The sequence below is a fragment of the Petromyzon marinus genome, chromosome 13, assembly GCF_048934315.1.
Source record: "Petromyzon marinus isolate PM22_M1 ecotype Great Lakes invasive population chromosome 13, UKy_Petmar_22M1.pri1.0, whole genome shotgun sequence".
Classification (NCBI taxonomy): domain Eukaryota; kingdom Metazoa; phylum Chordata; class Hyperoartia; order Petromyzontiformes; family Petromyzontidae; genus Petromyzon; species Petromyzon marinus.
In genome coordinates, this window is record NC_133679.1 from 10,004,854 (window position 1) to 10,012,808 (window position 7,955).

The 7,955-nt window shown below is 46.5% G+C and overlaps 1 protein-coding gene across 6 annotated transcripts in view; it reads right to left on the minus strand.

Annotated features, from left to right (window-relative positions):
- The window catches only part of PAQR6 (progestin and adipoQ receptor family member 6), a 31,096-nt gene extending 23,348 nt beyond the window's left edge, over positions 1-7,748 (minus strand). The window contains exons 1-3 of one of the 6 annotated variants that reach the window (XM_032953444.2): positions 7,446-7,748; positions 3,300-3,420; positions 628-668 (exon numbers count right to left, since the gene is read on the minus strand). The gene's annotated coding sequence lies outside the window, so the exon portion shown is untranslated. Of the gene's footprint in view, positions 1-596; positions 669-3,299; positions 3,421-7,445 lie in introns of all 6 variants that reach the window. The other 5 variants (XM_032953447.2, XM_032953448.2, XM_032953449.2 and 2 more) reach the window with 5 other exon arrangements.
- Between the last annotated feature and the right edge of the window lie 207 nt (positions 7,749-7,955).

Below are 7,955 nucleotides of genomic sequence, written 5' to 3' on the forward strand. Positions count from 1 at the left end.
TGTATTCTCTAATTCACGATTTTTTCCATCCCCTCAAGTGTAAGTGGAGTAAATACACTGTTAACATCACGGATAATATGATCTGCCATGTTTGTCCTTCACATCCCAGCAGATAAGAGGGGCTCTCGTAGTGTTTAAGTGCAACCGCACTTTAAGAATCTCTACAAAATAGTAGGACATCTTCATGACAGGGAGCTACATACAATGAGTATTTTAAAGAGACAATATATGCATTGAATTCCACCCGCGATAATATATTGACGATTCATGCAATTTTTACGTAGACCACTCGCTAACGTTACTTTTTAAACTAATGGAGTGAACAGAGCTCTATGAAAGAAACTCTTTTTTAACCCAAAATCGTATAACTTTGATCAATTCAAAGAATGTTTAAAACCTTTTGAGAGTGCTGTTTGTTGCTGGTCACTTGGTGTTTTGGGGAATTTTGGCCCCGTGCTCAACAGCAATGATTTAAAGAAGGAAAGAATGGGAAACAATAAAAATAAAAACTTCACCAAGTCGCTGGGCGAGAAACGGTGGTTACCATGCCTTTGACATCCACCCACGCAAATAGTCGCAGTGTTTCTTATACTCACAAAATGTATATTTCCACGGTGCACAATTCACCTTCAAAAGGGAATGAAGAATGTTCCTTTTTAAAACAATAGCTGCAACAACAAAAAAACGCATTAACCAAACGCCTTTTCTCCCCTCGCATTTAGGGAGACAAGTCACAAAAGAAATAAGCCGGCAAACACTTTGTGCAACCTACCCTCATGGGGGGGGGGGGGGGCAGTGATGATATAACACGATTGTTAATGCGCAGCAATTCCCTTTTTGTGCCCATAGCCACTGGCTGCTTATTATTATTCAGCACACAAGAAGTAGGGACATTGTCTGGTCTCGCTCACTCCCGGGCAACAAAAGTGTGGCTCTCTCGCACTGCCACCCTTGGCATGCCAGGCTGCGGAATGTCATGTGAATGGCCCACTGCGTTCCCTCTGTCCCCACTTCCACGACAACGCACAGATATTATGGAGATGCCAAAAGTGGAAAGTTCACATTTAATCTCATTTATTCCCCGAGCATTTGCAAGGCCATGTCCCCTTTCATGCCGACATGAAGCGTTTCAGGCGCACAAAAGAAGTTCAGTTTGTGACACAATGTTCATGCTGTATGGCCCGATGAACACTGTACATTTGTGGGAAGGGAGAGGATTATACTAATGCTCTCATGTCACGGTGTGACGCCAGGACCTGTGTTCAAGCCCCAGCGCAAGTTTAGCTTTGGTGTTCAGAGAAGTTGACATCACCAAAAACTTAAATCTCTCCAACAACAATGTCTCAGTCTTGACCTGGTTATGTGACACTTTAGTCAGTTATAATGCATACTGTGTGAGCAATTAACAAAATAAAAATTTTGCATTATGTATTACTCTTTCTTCAGTCCCAAAGTTTGCACTTCCAGAAACTGTTAGATTTTTGGGGGGGGGCAAATCCTAGGCTGTAAATTTGTTTGTTACTTTATTTATATTATTACCCCACATTAAGGGACACCCACGGTTAAAATCTTCCACTTGATATTTTCCGGAATGCCACGAGGCTGGATTGATATATGGATTCTTATATATAAGGGTCTACTACTAGAAAACAAGGTTATGCCAGTCAATAGTCCTGTATAGGTACAGACGATTACTTTGCGGAAAGCACATTCTTTTTGCACCCACCACAGGATCATGAGAATGAGACGAGGCAAGATGGACATGGCTTCGTGCCAAAACAATTCCCTTCACAGTGTTCTGGGCTGTTCCGGCTGAAAAAAAATATTGCTTTTTAACTTCCACTACTGTATTGGAAAATGTACACTTCTGCAAAGACGTCTCGATACAAGTACAGTGGATAAATGTTTTTTTTTATCCGTTAAAGTGGTTGCTGTCTTTTCCGTCTTAGACGATTACAACACGTACACATTGAACGACGTGGTGAAACCTGGGAACTGTTATTGACGGGCACGATTTGCATGCGTCATTTTCACCATGAAAACGATCGTTGAGTGTGGAAAAAGCCCCACAAACAAGCGAGACCTGATATTCAACCTCAAATGAGTAAATTTGCGTAATTTCAGGGTCCAACATAATCAGACAAGCCGTGGCGTGTCGGCCGCAAAGCTAGGCTGTACAGTGGAGATGGATCTGTCACGGCACTGTAATGAGCAAGCCTACACCGCACAACAGAAGACACACCCTTGTGCCCAACGATGATCTGCGACATTTAAACATCCATCAAAATCTCAGACGCGTCGCGATTCTAGTGTCGGACGCGTATCAGCTACCACTATTGCTGTGAAATCCGAAAGGCTGCACGTTGTGTTTTCATTGTTCTCTCTCTATATACTGGCTCTCTAAAAAACAATGGCAGGCTCGCCTAAATGTTTGGCAGCGGTCCAGCTCTCCAGCTGGTATAGAAACGTGTTCACACACACACGTCATTGAATTCAATTAGGGATTTGTTTTAAGTATGGTTTTGTATTCCAAATGAAGAAAATCCACGCATGGAGAGGGAAAAAAACATGGCATGTGTGTGCACAACACAATCAGGCGAAATGGGACATCTAGATTAGGTGGCCTCAATATAAAGGTCACGATTGCTACGCTGCCCTCCTAGCTGCTTCACACTGGGGCAACAACACAAATTACTTTACTTTTAATCTTAAAATCCGAATTGGACTTGCATCTCGAGGTCGGAATGCCTCTAAAACAGCTCTTATAACCCTCTCCTATGTGTTTGTCAGGTTGTATTGCGAGTTGCTTGGCATGCTGTCGGACGCTTCCCTCCACATGCTTCAGGAACTGTAGATCCCAGCATCATTAACATCTTCCCCCTCCCTCCCCTTTTTACACGTGCAAATAAATAAACTTGGAGACGCAAATGCTTCTGCACGAGTCCATTTGTCGTGCCAATTCTGTCCAGACATTAAGTAGAATCCCACCTTTTGAACTGGACGTAACTTATGCAGACGTTATGTTACAGACATTGTGAATGGTGCAGAATAAGTTTATTCGTTTCTCAGTCCGCTTGTCCTCGAGAGGGTCGCGGTGGCAGCGTGTTGAGTAGGGCGGTCCAAACCTCCCTTTCCCAGGCGACAGACTCCAGCTCTTCCTGGGGAATTCCCAGGAGTACCCAGGCCAGTCCAGGGACATAGTCCCGCCAGCGTGTCCTGGGCCGGCACCGGGGCCTTTGCCCAGTGGGACGTGCTGCCCGGTAGAGTCCCAGGGGGAGTCTAATGGGGGGCATCCTTACCAGGTGCCTGAATCACTTCAACTTGCTCCTCTCGATCTGGAAGAGCAGCGGCTCGACTCTGAGGCTCTCCCGGATTACCGAGCTCCTCGCCCAATTACGGAGAGTGGTGAGCCCGCCAACCCTGCAGAGAAACCTCATTTTGGCCCCTTGTATCCGTGATGTCATCCTTTCGGTCATTACCCAAAGCTCATAGCCATAGGTGAGGGTGGGAATGTAGATCTACCAGTAAACCGAGAGCTTTATTCGAGAACTCAGCTCCCGCTTCACGACCACGGAAAGGTACAGTGCCCACAACACTGCGGACACTGCACCGATCCGCCAGCCGATCTCCCGCTCCTACTTACCATCACTCGCGAAAGAGACCCCGAGGTGTTTAAACTCCTCCACTAAGGGCAGCTGTTCCCCCCTTACCTGGAGAGAACAATCTACCGTCTCCCGGGAGTGAACCATGACCTCAGATTTGGAGGTGCTGATCCTCATCCCAGAAGCTTCACGCTCTGCATCAAACCGTTCAAGTGCACGCTCGAGATCACAGACTGATGAGGCAAAGAGGACAATGACATCTGCAAAAAGCAGCAAGACCACCTCCATGCCCCTGTGCTGGATACTCTGCATACCTAGGCTGCGCCTTGATAGCCTGTCCATGAAAATCACAAACAGGAGTGGAGACAAGACGCACCTTTGGCAGAGTCTAACAAAAATAAGTGAACAACTTGATTTAACATCAAGATTATGGACACAGCTCTCACTCCGGGAATAGAGGGACTGGATAGCGCACAAAAGCGGCACCGGTACATCATACTCGTGCCGGATAAGTGCAAATGATTATTAAACGTTGGACATATTGCTGAACAACACAACAGAAATTTCATCGGAGAGCGGTGGAGCACAGTCGTGAGAACCCACGCCGTTGCTCTACGACCTCTGCCACACAAACCGTGTGAGCCCAGCAAGTATCTCCATGCACACAAAGTGGCTCCATGCGGCACCTTTAAACCAGCAGCACCACGGCCTCTCGTGTGACCCCCTGGATAGCCGTGAAATGTCAAGGACTCGTATCGAATTTGCCGTTTCCTCCAATCTAACCCATGAAGGGGGCAACTACCGTATTGCAGTACCCCACAATTCTCGCACTCCCCCTGTCCATGCACTGTTTGACTTTGGTTCCTCCGCCCATCGTCTATTTTCCCACATTCCTATAACCGTGACTTGATCCAAGAAACACATTAGCCCTTATCTGTTGGGCTATCATTGGTTATCTCTGTTGCTAGCCATCTTGCATTATAGGCTCTTGGGCTTAGGCTCAGCAAACGTAATTTTAAAACGCATTAAACGAATTGATCCGTCGCTTAAGATACCGTCCTTACGCTCACAATACACGTATACAAATTATGCATGATTGTTGCTTTACAATGTATGCAATTTGTTGCATGTCCGCGAATACGCCTCAACGTGGAGATGGAGTGATGAAATCAGCTCGTGTGCAGAATCTAGATTTATTCTACATCTAAAAACCGTGGGAGATGGTGATGACTTGGCAAGGACTTAAGCTAAGAGTGGATAGATCGTGGCCGATTCTGACGATGATGATGGAGAAAACAACTGTGTAAACAAGATGGAACAAAAGGGACACTATTCCAATTAAAACAATTGTAAAATTAGGCAAATAAATAATTAATACTTCAATCGAATTGCAACCCAAACGGTGCCAATTTGCCAATGAATGGCTACGTGCCTTGGCCTTGAGACCCCATCGGTACACACAGGGAGAAATGTTTGCCGATAAAATCTTTGTTATTTGGCCCTCTTCAATGTAACCCAATCCATGTACGGATATCATACGACATAAAAAAGGGGGACACATCACCCCTTTCTCACGTGCAATACAAAAACGACATCTTTGGAATATTTGAACGCTTCTGCACACACATATTTGTCGTGTCCATTTTCGTCCGCACATTTAGAAGAATCCCCACTATTTCACCCGCGCATAGCTCCCACAGAGTTTACAAGGGGCGAAAACGAGGACCCTTTTATAAGCATAACTTGGCAGTGATATGTCATCAGTCAATGTTGTGTAAAAAAAAAAAGCATATCTTCCCGAGACGGTCTTTTTTTCTTTACGTTTACAGTCCAATGCCATGAACGGTGAAGGACAGGGATTGACATTTGTGATTGACATTTGTGTGGGTGCAAATAAGATTCCGAAGCACAATTCTTTCTAGCTGCACACCCATGCATCAGTCCTCATTGTGGTGGTCGCAGACGGCCACGCACACATTTTGGCCTGCACCGCATGCCAGGTCTTAGGGACATCGCGTGCAAAATGTACACACGTTTAATAACAACAAAACAACTGTTACTTAAACTATTTGTTAAGTGAATGTGCAATCTTCTTTGGTTCTTTCGGTAAAGTCACGTAGAATGAGAATAAAATAATAAATTGATAAAATAAAATAACACAATAATATTCTCACGACGTTTCGGCCACAACACAAGCGGCCTTCATCAGGTGAAGGGACGAGACTGTCCTACCAGATGAAGGCCGCTTGTGTTGTGGCCGAAACGTCGTGAGAATATTATTGTGTTATTTTATTTTATCAATTTATTATTGCATTCTCATTCTACGTGACTTTACCGAAAGAACCAAAGGAGATGAATCCTTGCAGTCACGAAAGCTTTAAATCGAAATTTGAATGTGCAATGTTTAAAAAAGAAATGTGAACAATTATGTGTATGTATGCCTCCTGGCAACTGTACTGCAAAGGCGTACAGTATGCTTGCCAAAAAAAATCCTACACTCCACAAAACTATTCGGTGATGTTGCTGCTGCGTTGGCAATGGTGCCCGAGTACAAATAACATAGAACCTCAACACATTGGTCAAACCGTGGCATTAAAATAACAAATATGTAATGGGGGGGGGGGGGTGACATGTGATAGGCGACGTTTCCGTGCTATACAGAAAGGTGCCACTGCCCAAAAGATTCGCCTATTATATATGGCACACACTACGCAGATGTCACTTGGAATAAAACAATGGGGGGAAAAAAAACCAGATTGTATCACACAGCAACATTCATAAACGTCCCCTGAAGATAAGAAAACCAATTGCACACAATGCCTACAAGCGATATGAACGCCAACCATCTGTAGATTTCCGTTTTCTCTCTTTTACAAAGTTACATAACTGTTTTTTTTTCATCTCTCCGCTCGTGAACAAAAAACTAAAAGACACGGAGATAAGAAGTTGGCAAAAAGCACTCGTGGTGAGCCTTGTCGAGGGTCGGCTGTGAAAATACTTGAACTTGAATTAAAACAATCTTGATTTGAAGCTTTTCGTGACTGCACCGATCCATACTCTTTGGTTCTTTCGGTAAAGTCACGTAGGTAGAAAAATAAAATGAATCACGACGTTTCGATCGCAACAACAAGCGACACTCGCTTGTTGTTGCGATCGAAACGTCGTGACTTGCAGGGTTTGATATATGCATTTTCTAAAATTAGTATTGCGTTTGAAATCGCACAACACACCAGCTGGACCCTCCAAAGCAACCTTCGCGTCTTTATTTGTGGAACTTTCCTCCCAGGGCAATGCTCGTCCGTTATGTGCAATAATTGACTTCCCCTCCGTCTTCTGTTCGTGGTCAGCGCTGTAACGCCACGGGATAATTCGTGCAACAATTTAAAACATTGGCCTCCAACACCGCGTGTTTTATATCATTCGCAGGCATCCACGGTCTTTGGCCGTGCACCGCCAACAGCTCCTTCAATCAATGCACGCGTGGATGCCCCCTCGCCCTTCTTTATACAACAGCCGACTTCTCCCCAATTAAGACCCAAGACAACACAACACACACACCAAAAAAAAGCAACCCAAATTCCGCACGGTAAGAAACAGGAGACGAGAAACGCGGTTAACGTGTCCACAACTCCCATGGCTGGGTTTTGACACAAGCCAGCAAGCCAGCGTTGCGTGTCCCGCACGCACGCAACATCATCATCATCATCGCACGCCTCTCTCTCTCCCCCAACACGCCCCACATTGAAGAAGCAAGAAGAGGCGCGTTTGGGGGGGGGGGGCAATAAGACGAAACGTCGAAACTCTGCTCAAGTCGCGAGGGGCTCAGCCCTTCTCTCCGCTTACCTCCGTCTCTTCCACCCTGCCCACGCCCCACACACACACACAAGGACGGCCGTGTAGCAAGGCCCTCTCAACTCAACTCCGTGGGAAAGGAGTTCTTACTTTCTTACTTAAACAAAACTCCCTTCCACCGCACCCCCCATCCTCCTCGCTGCTCGCAACTTCCTCGCGCTTGTCCGGGGGCGTCCGCGAAGCGACCCACGGAGCTCGTGGCGGGGACCTCCCCCAGACGCGCGGGGTCGCCGCCCAATCGGAGCGGCTCGAGCGGCACCGCCGAGGCGTGGCCCCTCGTGAGAGACGGGAGGGCAGCACCACGTGGGTGGGTGGAGAAGATTCACACAAGGAGGGCAGCACCACGCGGGTGGGTGGGGAAGCTTCACACAGGGAGGGCAGCACCACGCGGGTGGGTGGGTGGAGAAGCTTCACACAGGGAGGGCAGCACCACGTGGGTGGGTGGAGAAGCTTCACACAGGGAGGGCAGCACCACGTGGGTGGGTGTGGAAGCTTCACACA